The sequence below is a fragment of the Antechinus flavipes genome, chromosome 1 (genome assembly GCF_016432865.1).
Source record: "Antechinus flavipes isolate AdamAnt ecotype Samford, QLD, Australia chromosome 1, AdamAnt_v2, whole genome shotgun sequence".
Classification (NCBI taxonomy): domain Eukaryota; kingdom Metazoa; phylum Chordata; class Mammalia; order Dasyuromorphia; family Dasyuridae; genus Antechinus; species Antechinus flavipes.
The window spans coordinates 549,517,431-549,535,030 of NC_067398.1; positions in this window are offsets into that span (position 1 = coordinate 549,517,431).

Consider the following 17,600-nt stretch of genomic DNA (forward strand, 5'->3'; position numbering starts at 1 on the left):
TGGTCTCTGAGAGCAGGGGCTGTCATTTCTATTTGTATTCCCCAACACTTAACACAGGACTTTGCACACATAAGTGCTTAATAAATTCATTTATTTATTCATTCATTCATTCACTCCAAATCTTTGTTCCTACAATTATCTGCCGGTTTACTGTTGCTAGTTTGAGGTAGTAGCATTTATGATTTTGAGACTACTAAGGAGTCTGCTCTTTGCCACTCTGCTTCCCACCTTGCAAAGAGCCCACTACCTTTTCTGAAAGCTATCTGGCTCTCTCTCTCACTGTTGTATGTACATCGGGCTTCTTTGTTGTCTGCTCTAGGTTCCCAGCATTCCTCAGTTCAGTTGCATTGCTTGAGGTCATGAACCAATACTAATAAGGTACAGTAGGAAAAACAGCTGGAACAGGCCTTTTTTCTCTCCTGAAAAACTTAGCAGAAGCCAGCTGGTGTGGCTGCCATGGAGACTCCTGCTTAAGGTGAAAAGGTGGTCAGTCTCTGACTCCCTTTACAACCTAAGTTGCTATCCAGTAGATGCTAATAGTAGGAATGTCTTGGAGCAGCAATCAGCCTCTGGGTACAATCAGCATGCTATTAGGTTATTCAGCTTAAGGGAAATTCAGGAGGGGACTTACAGTCTAAAAGTATTTCTCTATGGGAGATTACTTTCTTCTGGAAGTTGGCCAGGGAGCTGAAGGGAAGCTCTAGGAACTGAGGTTATTTTGGCTGGAGAAGAATGAAGAAACAATCTTACATCTTTCATTTCCCTACTCTTCATTTGTTGCTAATAAAAAGAACATTTTAAAGGTATTTTATACTGTTTAAAACAATATAACAAAAATGTACTTCTCAATAAAATCAGGTTTCTTTTTTTTTAAATGATCATCAGTTAAAGGCACAGTAGATTAAAAAAGAAATAAAGTATTTCTCCCCTCCTCATACCTTCATCCTCTACATTTGTACCTTATCCTGGAATTGCTATTTTCTGTACTTTCAGCAGCGAACTTAATAAAGATTGATATCAGCAACACATTCTGTCAACTTCCATGCTGCAAAACTTAGTCACTGTGCAAAATGGACCAGGGAAAATAAATAACCCGAGGAATGATGGAGTGTGTAAATATTGATATGGACAGCCCAGGAAGTTGGATGAAGCAAACACAGCTTGGTGATATTAAGTTCCCACTTCAATACATCATACATTTATTAAGTGCCTACTGAATGCAGAATCCTTAGCTGGGTACTAGAAGAGATGAAAAGTCAAGTCAACAAATATGTAAAATGTTAATTAAGACATGGTTTCTGCCCTCCTCTGGCTCACCATTTGTTGAGGAATATGAAACTCTAATTTACTCATCTTGTGTTATAGTCAGTTATTGATGACTTTGAACAGCTCTGCCTCACTCAAATCCAATTTGCAAGGAAGTGAAGGGATCACACTCATGATGTCACTGGCTCTTTTCCAAAAGGAAGGACAAATGACAATAGGTTATTGAGAAGTTTCATTAAAGCACTTCTCAATGAGACCTAAGGAAAGTGAAAGGGAGTGGGAGCATTATTACCCATCCAGGGCTTCAGGGAAGGCTTTTTTGGGGAGGAGACATTCAAGTTGGTTTTGAATGAATATAGGAAAGAACTCAAGAGGTGAAGAAAGGGGAAATGAGAACATTCCAGACATTAAGTACAGTTTCTGTCTACAGAAAAGTTCAGGGTGCATAGGGGGATCTCAAAAGCTTCTGGCACACTGACTTACACTTAATAGGTTATAGTGATGTACTGAATACAAAAGGGGATTTCTCATTATAATGTAGGCTCTCTGGCAGCTTGTGGGATAGAAAGAATTCTGGACTTGTAATGAGGATGACTTGGCTTCAGTTCCTTCTCTGACAAGAGCTACATGACTAAAAGAAAGGGAAAAAAAAAACCCATCATTTATTAATTGCCTACTATAGGCCAACCAATCTCATTTGAGCCTAGAATAACCCTGCAAGGCAAGGTTTATTATTATCTTCATTATTTTACAGTTGAAGAAACTGAGGCACACAGAAAAAAAACTATCTGAAGCTGGATTTGAAGTCAATTCTTGCTAATTCTAGGCACTGTGCCACCTGCTTTCTAAGCACTGTGCCACCTACTTGTCTTCAAGGAAAGTCACTTAACTTTGTAGACTCAGTTTTCTCATGAGTAAAATGAGAATAAAATTATCTACAGTATCTTATTGTTATCAGATGGGCAAACTCCTTGAGGACCGGAAATACTTGCTCCCTTGTTTTGTTAAATGACAAAATAAACAACAAAATAAACAGTTCTCCAATGTAGAATTTTCCAAGGCAGTATTTCTAGTGTCAAAGGATTATTTGGTTGATATTCATATCTATGAGGTAGAGAAAAGGTGATTGTGAATATTTTTGATAAAGCTACTAGAAGGCAGTAGTGTCTTGTCAGTCAGCTCTCCTTTGGCCTTGACATTCAGGGAAGACATTGGACTTGAGGATGAACATTTTAAAATAAATTTCCTTATTTTCTAAACTTCCTGTTACTAGACTCAATGAAATGTAACAACACATAAGTAAATGTTTTATTAAATTGTTTTTTCTACCTATGAAATCTATTTTTTTGAAGAATTTTCACATCTGAAATTTCTGGGTAGACATGAAAAGATTCCTCCATAAGATATGTGGTGCTAAGTTAATACATATTATAAGGCTAAGGCAGCATGTGTTAAATTTTTTTTCAAATGATTAGCATTTCTTTTTTTCTTTTTTCCTTATGTATTTACAACAATAGCTTTTCGTTTTTCAAAATACATGAAAAGATAGTTTTCATCATTCATTTTTGCAAAATCTTGTGATTCACATATTTACACATTTATCATAGCATATAGTTTCTATTTCTATTGCCCCAGTCCTATTTAGAAAAAAAAAGAAAAAAATAATCCTTGTAACAAACATCCTCATAAAACAAACTCACATTGTCCATGTCCAAAAATACATGTCTCATTCTACATCTTGAGTTCATCACATCTCTGTCAGGAGATGGGTAACATACTTCATTATTAATCTCATGCAATTATGGTTGGTCATTGCACTGAGCGAAATTTTTAAGTCTTTCCAAGGTGTTTGATTTTACAATGTTATTTTATTGGGCAAAATATGCTGTGCATTTCAATAAGTATTACTTCACACACGTCTTCCTGAGTTTTTTTGAAAGCATCCCTTTGGTCATTTCTTGTAGCACAATAATATTTTAATCCATTCGTATAACTTTTTCATCCATTCCTCAAACAATAGGAATCCTCTCAGTTTTTTATTCTTTGTCATCAGAGAAAGAACTGCTGTAAACATTTTTGATCCTCTGGATCCTTTCCCTTCATCTTTGATTTCTTTGGGATGTATGTCTACTAGTAGTATCATAGGGACAAAGGATTTTTTGCTGCACAGTCCAATTTTTTTTTCAAAATGACATTGCCAATTCACAGCTCCAACAACCATGATATTGAGGAAAATGCCTGCATCTGAGATTAAGTAGAAGCCCTGCCCACTAGTTAGTTGTCATTTTATCTCTCTTAGTGTCTTGCCTCATTCATAAACTGAGGAAGCTTGACAAATGAAACAGTATGATATAATAAAAAACAAGCTAGATTTGGAATCAGAATTCTTGGGTTTGAATCTAGTTCTGCTAATTATTTATTAGCTAGATGATCTTGGGCCATTAATTCAATGAATCAATAAACATTTATTAATATGCTTACTATGTGCCAGATATTACCTTAAATACCAGGGATATAAAAAATGCAAGACGGTCCTTGCCCTCAAGGAGCTTACAGCTTCTGATATTTTTCAATGAGAGGAGTAGACTTAAAGATCTGAGGTTTCCTTCCAGTCTCATTCTAAAATGCCCTAGGGATGCTCTAACTTAATTGGGATTCTCCTCAAGCTTTCTACAAACTTGTACTTGCTACTATTTCTTGTTGCTTTCAGAAGAAATAATTGCAATCATCTTCCACCATCTGTTTGCCAGTTATGAAGCAGTTTCTCTCTCTCTCTCTCTTTTTTTTTTTTTTTTTTTGGATTTACTGGCTAACTTGCTCTTCAAGAATGGTGATAATCTATGTTGAAATCTGTTCTTTTATCCATTCCTCATTTTTCTGTGTCCACAGCTTATTTAAGTAGGTCAGGTGGGCGTTGTCTCAATCCCAAACTGTTTTTATTCTTCTAATTACCAATTATTTCTTGTCTGTTAGCATATAACAAATTTCATTTTTCATAATATTATTTGGATCTCACCATATTTAGCACATCTCAGCTCTCTTCTTTTAAAAATTAAATTTCCTTTTTCAATTAGGAATATAACAATCTTCAACAAGACATGAATTGTTCAATATAAAAATAAGAAGGAAAAGTGATGGTATATTAAACTATGGACTTCTGTTAACATAATTTTAAGGTATACGTCTAATTTAGCAAAATAATGACAAAACTAACCTAGTGGTTGATATATCCTTCTGATCTCCTTTTTTTGTTTTCTTCTGGGTATTAAAAATTTTTTTTATTAGTTTTTTTTATTTCTTTCCTTTTTCTTTCTATTTTTTCCTTTCTTTTTCTTTTATTCCTTTTGCTCTTTCTTTTGATTCTATCACTGCCCAGCAGTTCATTCTCATTCCCATAAAAGAAACCATTGTTTTTCAATACACTTATCATGTTAGAAAATATGTCTACTGATGCTGAGTGAAACAAGCAAAACCAGGAAAACATTGTACACAACAACTGCAAGATGGTGAACTACGGCAGATTTGGTTCTTCTCATTAGTTCAGTGATCCAAGACAATCTCAATAAACTTTCAATGGAAAACAACATCTGCAGCCAGAGAGAGAACTATGGAGACTGAATGTAAATCAACACATTATATTCATTTTTTTCCTTTTTCTTCTATTTATTTTTCCCCCTCATGGTTTTTTCTTTTTGTTCTGATTTTTCTCTCCCAATATGATTCATAAGGAAATATATAAAAATATGAATGTACATGTATGACCAAAATGTTTTTACATGTAATTGGAGAAAATAAAAATTTTTAAAAAGGAAAATATATGTTTTATTCTGTACCTCTAGTTCATCATTTTTCTTCCAAAAGTCTTCTTTTATCATCGTCTTCTGAGGTCCTCATTGATCACTGCATTGATCATAGATCTTTAGTCTTTCAAGTCTTGTTTTCTTTATGTGATTGGGATTGTAGTGTAAATTGCTCTCTCTCCAAGTATTCCTGGATTTCTCTGAATTTGTCATTTTTGTCATTTCTTATGAAGCAATGGTATGCCATTGCATCTGGTCTTTTGGATGATCCTCTATATACACAGATAGGCTGTCCTATAAAAAAAATAGATCTAATCTCCTACTATAAATCTTTCAAGTTTGGTAGAATCTGAGTTTGCCCTTTAGTAACATAGTCATCAGCATCCCAGAGTTTCTCATATATCCCAATGAATCATCAAAGGATTAAGACACAAAGCATTAAAACACATTAGAAGAAAATTATGAATGATATAGAATTCACTTTTAAGCAAAGCTATTCTAATTTTAAAATGTAATAATTATTTGCAGGGTATTTTTAGGAATTGCTTCAATAATATGATTCTTCTCAAATTTGCACCGAGATATAATAAAAAAATGCAAAACTTGAGTCAGATTTTCAATTCAGATCTTGCCTTTGTATGATGACAGCAAGTTTTTAACCTCCCTAAACACCAGTTTCTTCATTAGTTTCTAGTACACCCCATCCCTCATGTTACACATGAAACAAGTACCATGGCACTTGTATAGCAAGGGCTGGATCAGGGAACTCCTGGACAATTAAATTCCCCACTCCAAACCCAAACCACTTTAGTAATTTATTGGATAATAAAGGATAGGTGCCAGAGAAAAAGAAAGGTTCAAATTTTGCTATTGTGGACTTTTAATCATCACATTCACATCTTATAATGGGTGTGAAACTTTGATTGTTTAGCACCTTCAGTGACTTATTGATGAATTTAAAGGACAAAGCAGAGAGTGAAGGCAGCGGGTAGTGCAGTGAATAGAGCGCTGGTCCTGGAGTCAGGCTGACTTGAATTCAAATATGAACTCAGGTACTTCTTATTTTTGTAGACGAGCAAGTCAGAACCTCTGTTTGGCTTTATTTCCTCAACTGTAAAATGGGAATAATAATAGTATCTTCTTCTCAGGGCTGTTATAAATATCAAATGAAGTAATGTTTGTAAAGTTCTTAGCACAGTAACTGGAATATAGCAGACTCTATATAAATGCTAGCTGTTGTTATTTTTATTGCTACCTTGTAAATGGTCCTCCCCTTTCAGACTTTGATGGGTCCATGTATTGGAATGTGTGAAGAAATTCCTAATCAGCATGATGGAACTAAAGGGTAGCTAGGTATTGGCTTAAAAGATCATTAGTTTAAAAATCCTTCATTACTCTTATGGCCTAAAAAAAGGCACCCTATCCCTCTCTGGAGTCACATAGCAGAATTACTGTTGGTAGCTGCAAAGACAGTTAGCTATAGAGAGGAACTCAGCTCTTGAGACGGAATTGTTTGTTTCTCCCCTATTCCTTTTCCAAGGTAACACAAGTGAAAGGGGATTTCTCTCTCTTCCTACTTCCAGCCTCACCCCACCAATGCCAATGGCAATCACTTCTTGCAATGGAGTAACTCATTCATAGAAGAAATTGGGCTCAGAAAAAGCCAGGTCCAGAGAGTCCAGGTGTAGAGTTGAGCTAAGATGCAAAGAAGACCCTGAGAGTATGGTACCATGAAAAAAGAGTTTTGACTCTCTGAAGTCCTAGAGGTGTAAGTTGGAGGTGAGCATAACTGTTCCCTACATTTGTCCTCTGTTACAATAACTTGTCTGTATGCTTACTCTTCCTACATTGTAGACAACTAATGAATTTCTAAATAAATAGAAGAATGGATAAGTGTACATACTCAATGTAGTAAGTTAGATTCTTTACCTGGATTATTCTTTGGAACATATAATAATGTATGTTCATATAGGTACACACATATGTATATATAAACACACATACAGATACATATGGATATATCTGTATGTATGTATATATATCCATATTTGTAATCTGCATTGCTATATTGCTGTATATATGTATATGCATAGGTATGTGTACATATGTTTGCTTTAAAAAAAAAACCTGGGTTACCTCAAAACTAGGGTTTTTTTTCATTTCTGTTCTGTTTCCTAAATTCATTCCAAATTTTCATTTAGCTAAGATTAAGAAGTCAAACATAGGTTATTATACCGTTGCTTATTTAACACTTTTGGTTTGGATTGGCTTTTAAAAATTTATTTTTGACAATTTGTAAGGCAGTCCTTTTAACAATTCCCTAGAGATAGCCATTTCATGGAACCTAAATGGGAATATGCAAACTTCATGCTGCATTTCTATAATGTATATAAGGGAGTATAGATCTAGATGTGTATATATATGTGGCTCTCTTTTCATTCATTAGCTATTTAATCACAGTTGTTGAATGAAACAGTTTCTTGGCTGTATCCCCAAGATAATCTCTTTTGGCTAGATAGCATTCATCTCTCACAGCTTGCTAAGAGTGGTACTTGAGATAAATAAATAAATAATGGGCATTCTTCCCTCTTTGATAACCCCTCTAACAATATTCATTAATTATACTAGAATTTTCTAAATATACTTAAATTAATATTTGCCAAATAGTATAGTTTTCCATATTCTTCAAGCAGTGCAATTTTTCCAAAGTCTTCCTGATCAATGTCTTAGAATTTCAGCAAAAGTTCACAGCTAAGTATCAGACATGCCCATTTCTTTCAATACAATGTCTTTTTGAATAAAAGGACAAATTTTGGATTTTGTGGGCTTTTTCCTTCTTTTTTTTTTCCTTTGAATCCCAAGCTCCAAGTGCAATGTCTAGCACATAGTAAATATTTAATAAATGCTTTTTGAGTTAATGAATGAATGAATGACTTGAGGGAAATACTCCCAGTGATTTTGAGAATTTTTCCTCATTTTAAAAAATTTCTACCCACCTTTCAGAAATATTTCTTTGTTTTCATATACCCATTAAATGGAAACAGGACCATTGACCAAAAGCTAGTCAACATTTATTGAGCATTCATTGTATTTTGATGGGTACAAAGTAGAAGATATGTTTCTATCTCTAACATTCTAAATTGGCCATACATAGCACACCTACATCTAAAGCAGGAGTGGGCAATGTCCAGCTGGTTGTTTAATGCCCACAAAATCATTTGCTAAAACAACTGCAGGTGATGATGAGCTGAAACTCCCACTGCTTGAGTTCTATAAATTGATAACTTCTTTATTACCTGAAGATGATGTTATAAATATGCAAATGAACTTTGGTAGAAAAAAGACTCTGTACCCCTGCTCAATAGTGAAGTTTCAAAGTTTCAAAGATAACTAAGTAGGGATATACCCACACTAGCACCTCCTTTCCTAAAGGAATCATAATCTTTAGGATGTTGCCTGATAAGGCAAGTTCTGAGTAGAACTCTAGCATATCAAGACCCGTTTTTATAATTATACAGTTAACTTGGGTAATGAATAGTTGCATTTAGCTGTTTTGAAATCAACTTATGAAGGTCAACTTGAACTCATGAAGTTGTTCTATTCACTTCCCCAGGTCCTGGCTCCATTCCATTTCTTGAATACTCAAAATCAATCTGTAGAAAAAACTGGAGGAAGATGGAGGTGGGTAGAGGGACAGGCTGTGTAACTTGTAGATCATAGCTACCTTACCAAGCATCAAATAGTAAACTTGATACTGTGGGTAAAATCATCTGGGGTAAAAATTCTTCATTGGGCTTTGTCTATATACATAGATTTTCTAGAGGCAAGAAAATTCTTGAGAGACTTTCTGTAATACACCTTTTCCATATAATATTGCAGAATGTTAGAACTAAAAGGGATCATGAAATCATAAAATCATACAACCTCAGCATTAGAAAGGATCTCACTGGTCACCTAGTTAAGTTCATATTAAAAAAGGAATCATGACTACAATATATCAACAAGAGATCATCAGTCTTTGCTTGAAGACCTCTATGAGAGGGACCCCACTAGCTCCTATATGAATATTTTCTACTTTGTGATCATTCTAGGGGAAGTTAGGATAGAGTGCTGGGTCTGAAGTCAGGAAGACTCATCTTCCTGAGTTCAAATCTGTCCTCAGATACTTATTAGCTGTGTGATCCTGGTCAAGTCATTTAATGCTATTTACCTCAATTTCTACATCTGTAAAATGAGCTGGAAAAAGAAATGACAAAGCTCTCTAGTATCTTTGCCAAGAAAACCCCAAATGGGGTCATGAAGACAGGTTTTTCTTGGGTAGGCTACCTCAAAACCCAGAAAGGTTTGTTGTGAGCCACACTTACATGTAAAGGGCAAGGATGTTGAACAAAAGATTGGTTCTGGTGTTTCCCCATCTGCTTATTTGCTTTCCAGATACAGAGGATTCTGGGGCACTAAAGTAAACCATGCAGCTTCAATATAATTTCTGTATTGTTTTTCTGGCAGAATCCCCTGAGATGGGTTTGGGAAACATAGGAATCCTACAACGGAGAGTCAAATGGTTGTTTGGGATAATGTACAGAGATTCAACTCTAGAAAAGACATTTAAAAGAAAAGGTTTAATCATCAATCAGTGAATAATCAAAAAGCCTGAAGAAGCCATTATGATGAGTGTGAGTGTGATTCAGTTAGGGAGGTGCAAAGGATTGCCTTGTTACAGAGAGTGCACAATTGTGATTTCATAACATAAATTCGTAGCAGATTTCGTCAATATGGTTCTGTGCTATTCTCCCATTCCATTTAGTAGCATGTGAGTAGATACAAAGGTAGCATATGGTGGGAGTAATCTAGGACTAAAGGTTGGCAGGACAATATCAGTGATGTGATAATGAAATAAGGGATTCAAGAGAAGAATGTAATATAGAATTGGACAGCTTCCCTAAGAGATCAAGTTATGGAAAGAAAGAGTATATCCAGTGTAGGGGCTGATGGTCTAAGAACAAATTATGGGATCTAGAGATTGAAGATTGATCATAGTGAGAATGAAGAACAGGGATTGAGGTTGTAAAGTTGAGAGAGAAGTGGAATGACAGAAGATTATGACAAAATAAGAGAATTTCAGAGTTTTTATACATCATTATGGAGCATTTGTGGGTGATAGCAAGATAAAGATTGTGATCATCCCTGTGTAGTAGCCCAGTATAGTGGGCTGAAGGAACAGGTCATGGGAAAGGAGTAAATTGAGGAACAGGAAAGCAAGGAAGTTTGAGAAGGTATCAATAGTCTGAAGTCTCTAGTATGAGAATAGGAGCTGGAGAGGAGAGAAAGATTTCCTCTGGATGTTGAACTTGTTAAGTAAAGAAGGAGAAAATTCTGGAGCACAGTAGAAAAGAACTACCAACATTTTTATTGAATAGATAGGGGTAGAATGAACTTCAAAAGCAAAATGTATAGAAGGAGATTATAATTTTTATTATAATCTTTTATTATAATCAGTAGCTATCTCAAAATGTGGTTACTGAATCATGGAGTCAGAGGGAGAACCTAAAAGAGGGAACTGAGAGTATACCAACTCCCCCACATCACCCAGTGAATTGAAGGAATGAGTGAAAGCTCAATCAGTGCTGAAGAGGGTGACCAGACAAAACCAGGTCTTAATAGAAATTAAAAGATGAAAGGAGTGGGTAAGGAGAAGTTTTATAATGAAAGCGATTTTGCTATTCCAAAATGCATGGTAGAAGGAAGGGTAGCTTTGGAGTATGGCATTTGTAGGATGGAGATTAGGGAGGAGGAAGTAGGATATTTGTATTGAGAGGGATGGGAATAAGGAGGCAGCAGTGAGGAATGGGGAATGGGTTTTATATAAAGACAGTCAGAGGTTCATGATTAATGGGATTGTCAATCAGGGTTTGTCAATCATTGTTGAGTGAGTTCAGCCACAATCATATGTGTTTATAACCTCTGTGTTTCATGTCTATGTGCCCTGCTCATAGACATTCCTGACATATGAATCTGTACACATGTTCTCTGGATATGTGTTCTCAATGCATGAGCTTGATATACATTGTCCCTAAACACATACCCCCCGTGTGTATCCTTCCATCCAGGTTCTCCGTGTCTATCTTCCCGTTGATGCTGCATGTATGTAGAAGATTGTGTCCTAGTTTAAGGGAAGAATGTTCTGGGGCTATTTTTCTGGTTATCTTATTCCTTTAAATGCCTTTGCTTTGGTTATATACTCTAACGACTAGAAAAGTGAACATACCTGTGAGGGTTCCTGAGCTATGATAACGATGATATTTTATTTTTGGCTATGGATGCACACTGTTCCTTGAATAGAGAGGAGTTTTTTGGGAGAGGGCAAGCATAGGAGTGGTACCAAGTTGTGTTGTTAAGGTACATAAAACTTTTAAGAGATTCCAGTAAGGGGGGAGTACATTCCAGAAGGGAAACAGCCTCTGAGAAGGCAAGGATACCAGAGATGGAATGTTGAGTTTAGGGAACCAATGGTAGGCCATTTTGCCTGGAATGTATAATGCATGAAAGGGAGTAATATGAATTACATCTGGAAGGAAGGTTGGAGCCAGATTGTGGAGGGCTTTAAATGCCAGACTGGGAGATTTTTATTTCATCCTAGAAGCAATAGGGAGGCTTTTCAAGCAATGGAATGGTGTGCTCAGACCTATGCCTTAGGATGATTATTTTAGTAAATGTGTAGAAGGTGAATTAGGGAAGAAATTGGAAGCAGGGAGACAATTTATGAGACGATTGCAATAGTCCAAGTGAGATTTAATGAAGGCCTGAAATAGAGGAGTGAACATGCAAGTGGAGAGAAGGGAATAGATGAGATGTTATAGAGCTAAAATTGACAGGACTTAGCAACTGATTATGGGGTAGAGGTGAATAGAAGGAAAAAAGAACAGTCAAGGATTTCTCTGAAGTTGCAAACCTGAATGACTAGAAATGTCATAGTACCCTTAAATGAAATAATGAAATTTGGAAAAGGAATGAGTTTGGGAGAAAGGCAATGAATCATCTGATTAATTTTACTTCTGACATGTTGATGTTGATGATTAATTCAGGGAGAGATGTTTGGCAGCAGGTTGTTGATGCAAAGCTGAAATGTAAGGACAGGAATTAGTGCTGCCTATGCAAACCTGAGTATCAGCTTCACAACGGTGGTAATCCAACCTATGGAGAGAGGAGAAAAGAGATTGAGCCTTAGGTGGTCCTCATATTTAGGGTCAGGAGAAACTTAATGACTTAGAAGAAGCAAACAGAAACATTGGTAGAGGATGAGGAGGGAGGGACTATTATGATTCAGAGAAACCTGGGAAAATCCATATGGATTGATACAGAGTGAAGTGAATAGAATCAGCAGAATAAGTATTCAATAATGATAACATCATAAAGACAACAACTTTCAAAGGCTTAAAAACTCATTGATGCCGTGTATATACACAATACATATGCATATGTGTGTGTGTGTGTGTATTTATATATATATGGGAGGGAGTGTTTAACAGTGTCAAAATCTAGAGTAATCAAACAGATAAACTGAGAGGAAAAATCATTCAGAGATCTTTGTTAACCAGATTAAAAAGTAATTTACATTATGGCAGAATCAGAAGAGGAACTAAAAGAGATTGACAAGTAAAAAAGTAAATAACTGAAGACAATGCATATAGGTGACTTTTTTCTCTTTTTTTTTCCTCAGCAACATGTAGAAAAATTTTAACACTCATTTAAAAAAATTTTGAGGTCTAAATTCTTTTCCTCCCTCCTCCTTTCTTTGAGAAGGAAAGTTTGTATTGATTATACATACAAAATCCTGTAAAACATATTTCTATATTAGCCATGTTGCAAAAAAAAAATAAACAAAAAGAAAGAAAGAAAGTTTTCAAAAAGTATGTTCTGGTTTTCATTCAGACTTCATCAAGCCTTTCTCTGGAGGTGGATGCTATTTTTTATCACACACCCTTTCTTGTATCATTGTATTGTGAGAATGGGAGCCAAGATGGTGGAGTAAAGGTAGGAACTTGGCCAATTTCTCCCCCAAACCACCCTAATTTCTTTAAATCATGACTCTAAACAAATTTTAGAGTGTTAGAACATCTAAGTAGAACACATTTTTCAGCTGAAGACAACTTAGAAGGTCAGGAGAAAAGGTCTTTCCCAGTGCAGGAAATGCGAGCACAGTCTAGGCCCCACACTAGTAAAGTAGGGATGGGTCTAGGGACCTCTGAAGCAATGTCAGTACTGGTGGTTTCTAGACCTCTCAGCTCAGAGACCCCACAGATGACTTGGATGGTCAGCAGAAAAGATCTGTGGTAGCAGGGTAGGAGTTCAGCACATAATCCCAGTACAGGCCAAGTCAGTACAGCCCCAGCCCTGGCCCCCAGGGCCAGCTATCCAGGACTCTGTTGCTTTACCACACTAAATCTTATCACTACAGTTAAGAGGCAGGGATACTCTTAACAATTCCAGAACAGAAAAGAGGATTTGTGATCTAGTCCCTGGAAGAATCTGTGAAAGTAGCTGCACAAAACCCCTGAAGCTTGAGAAAGAGCAGGATCCACCCTGAAAACAGGGAGCTACTTTAACAAAGAGTTAAAAGCCAAGCAATAGGCTAGGAAAATGAGCAGACAACAAAAGAAAGTTACTATGATGACAAGGAAGATCAAAACACACATTCAGAAGAAGATAAATTCAAAACTCCTACATCCAAAGCCTCCAAAAAAAAATTGATTTTAAGCTATGGAAGAGCTCAAAAGGGATTTTGAAAATCAAGTAAAAAAACAGAGGGAAAAACTAGGAAAAGAATTGAGAATAGTGCAAAAGGAAATATAAAGAGTTAATGAGGGAAAATACCTTAAAAAGCAAAATTGAGGGGCAATTAGTTAGTATAGTGGATAGAACACCAGCCTGACATCAAGAGGACCTGAGTTCAAATCTGGCCTCAGACATTTAACACTTCCTGGCTGTGTGACCCTGGGCAAGTCACTTAACCCCAAATTTCCTCAGGGAAAAAAAAAAAGCAAAATTGTCCAAATAGAAAAGGAGGTATAAAAATTCATAAAAATTAGAATTGGGCAAATGAAAGATAATGATTTTATAATAAATCAAGATACAATAAATCAAAATAAAAAAAGGAAAAAATGTGAAATATCTCATTGGAAAAACAACTGATCTGGAAAATAGATCCAGGAGAGATGATTTTAAAATTATTGGTTTACCTAAAAGTCATGATCAAAAGAAGAGCCTGGACATCATCTTTCAAGAAATTATCAAGGAAAATTGGCCTGATCTTCTAGAACCAGATGGTAAAATAGAAATAGAAAGAATCTACCAATCATCTCCTGAAATTCTAAAATAAAAACTCCCAGGAATATCATAGCCAAATTCCAGAACTCCAAGATAAGGAGGAAATTTTTCAAGCATTCAGAAAGAAACAATTCAAATATCATGTAGCTACAGTCAGGATAATAGATTTAGCAGCATCTACATTAAAGAAGTGGAGGGCTTGGAATATGAAATTCGAATGAGCAGTGTGCTAGGATTACAACCAAGAATTACCTACCCAGCAAAACTGAGTATAATCCTTCAGAGGAAAAGATGGTCATTCAATGAAATAGAAGATTTTCAAGCATTCATGGTGAAAAGACTAGAGCTGAATGGAAAATTTGATTTTCAAATACAGAAGCATAAGGGAGGTAATCAGGAAAGTGAAATCATAAGGGATTTAATAAGGTTTATCTGTTTACATTCCTACATGGTAGGATGATACTTATAAATCATTAGAATACTCTCACTATTATGGCAGTTAGAAGGGAGATATGTAGATAGAGGGCACAGATGTGAGTTGAATATGAAGGGATAATAATCTTTAAAAATGATGAAATTTAGGAGTGAGAGTGAGAGAAAGGAAAAAAGAGAAGTGGAATGGTGAGAATTATCTGCCACAAAAAGGAGGCAAGAAAAATCTTTTACAATGTAGGGGAAGAAGGAGAGGAGAAGGAGAGTGTGTGAACCACACTCTTATTAGAATTGGCTCAAAGAGGGTATAATGTAAACATTCAATATGGGCATAGACATCTATCTTACCCTGCAGGAAAATAGATGGGGAATGGTATATGGGAAGGGGGAAGGGTTATAAAAGAGAAAACATATTGAGGGAGGGAATAATCAGTAGCAAAACACTTTTGAGGAGAGACAGGATGAAAGGAGAGAGAGAACAAATGAGGGGAAATACAGTTAGCAATAGTAATTGTAAAAATAATTTTGAAGCAAGTTTCTCTGATAAAGCTTCATTTTTCAAACATAGAGGGAACTGAATCAAATTTATTAAAAGTAAGAACAATGCCCCATTTGATAAATGATCAAAAGATATAATCTGTACTCAAAAACCTATAAATGTACGCAAATCCTTTGACCCAACAATAACACCACTAGGCATGAATATCAAAAGAGATTTTTTTTAAAAAAGGAAAATGATCAATATGTACATAAAATATTTATAGCCACTCTTTTCCAAAAAAAAATTAGAAATTGAGGGGATGTAGTATGTGTCTGGATGGAATATTATTGTTCTATAGGAAATGATCAGCAGGATGCTCTCAGAAAAAACTTGGAATGTCCTCCATGAATTCAAGCAAATTGAAATGTACTATATACAAAGTAATAATAATGTTCTGGGGTAACCAGTTATAAATGATTTTGCTTTTCTTAGCGATAAAATGATCTAAGATTATTCTGAAGGACTTATGATGAAAAATTCTACCTATACCCAGAGAAGGAACTGAATGTTTCTGAATATAGATTGAAGCATAAAAAAGCACTAGAAAATAGTTAAGTGTCAAATGAAACTTCTGATATGACTAAGATCAAAGAACAAAATTATAAAGGCTTCACACATTGTCTGTGAAAAAAAAGATGCACAAGTGAAAATTTTAAAAAAAGAATAACTCATTGTTAATTCTTAAAATTCTTAAAAAAGAATAGTTACTTACAATTGATCATCATACAATATTGCTGTTACTATGTGCAATGTTCTCCTGGTTCTGTTCACTTCACTTTTCATCCATTCATGTAAGTCTATACAGCTTTTTTCTAAGGGTATTTTACTTAACATTCATGATTACATAATAGCATTCCATTACAGTCATAAACCACAACATGTTCACAATATTGATGCACATCCTCTCAATTTTCAATTCTTTGCCACCTCAAAAAAGTTGTTATAAATATTTTTATACATATAAGTCTTCATTCCCCTCTCTTTAAAAAAATATTTTTATGACAGAGTTAATAGAGGTATTTTTGGTCAAAGGGTATGCACAATTTTATAGTCCTTTGGACATAGTTTCCAAATGCTGTCCATAACGCTGGATCAGTTCACAACTGTACCAACAGTGCATTAGTATTCCATTATTTTTTTCTATATCCCCTCCAATATTTGTTATTTTCCTTTTCTGTAATATTAGCCAATCCAATAAGTATAATGAGGTAATAATATAGGTGACTTTCTGAAGGAGTTTTCTCTGAAAGAGAGAAGATATATAATTGTTGTTTAAATGGAAATAGCAGGATCAAGTAAAAGTTTTTTAAGAGTGAGGGAGACCTGGGCCCTTGTATAGTGGCAGAGTATTAACTGGTAAACAAAGAAAATAGGAGAGGTAAGGAAAAAATTGAAGACGTAAACTTCTGGAGGTGACAGGAGGAGATAGTATCAAAACCACAAGTGAAGGACTCACACTTTTCAAGAAGAAGTATTATTTGCACTTCAGAGACTGGAATTAAGGAAAAGAGAATAGGGATTAGTGCAGAGAAATTTTAAGATGTGAAACAGGGGATAAAAGGTGTTTTATTGAGGATAACCTCAACAAACCACATTTAAACTCTTGATAGCTATCAAGGACCCAAATACTGAACTCTCACCATCTGGCCCGTCAGATTGGATCTTTGTCATTAGTCAGTCCATTGCTTTTGATACTATCCCCAGGAAGTTATATCTTCAATTTTTATCTTAAGTACAGGTAAAGGGTTGAGCGTATCAAAAAGCAGGGTTCCTGTACTTCAGAAACTAGAAATGGTAACAACCCAGTTTTGAAAGTTAGGGTTTAGGGCTACCTAGATAAAAACTCCTCTCCCTTGCTATCACCCTATTCTTCTCAATCCTGTCTCTCCTGTAATCAGAGAAATAAATTTTGGAGGTCAAGATTATGGAAGTATAATGGTTCAGAGTGAAAAAGATCTGATAATCTTTTTGAAGATGCTGAGGCAGCATTGAGGTATAGATAATGGACATGAGAAGTCTCCTTAATTACTAGGAAACAAGAATATTTTAATGGAACTGTTGAAGTCCTTGTTAGAAATATACTCTTGACACCGAAAATCAAATATTGAGGAAAATTCATTAAACAAGAATCTTAAGGAATCATCTTAACAGTTCTGGCCAGAAGGGACCCCACTCCTCTTTGGGAAGAGGGATCCCCGAGCACAGAAATAGAAGAACCTTTATACTTGTTATTTTGT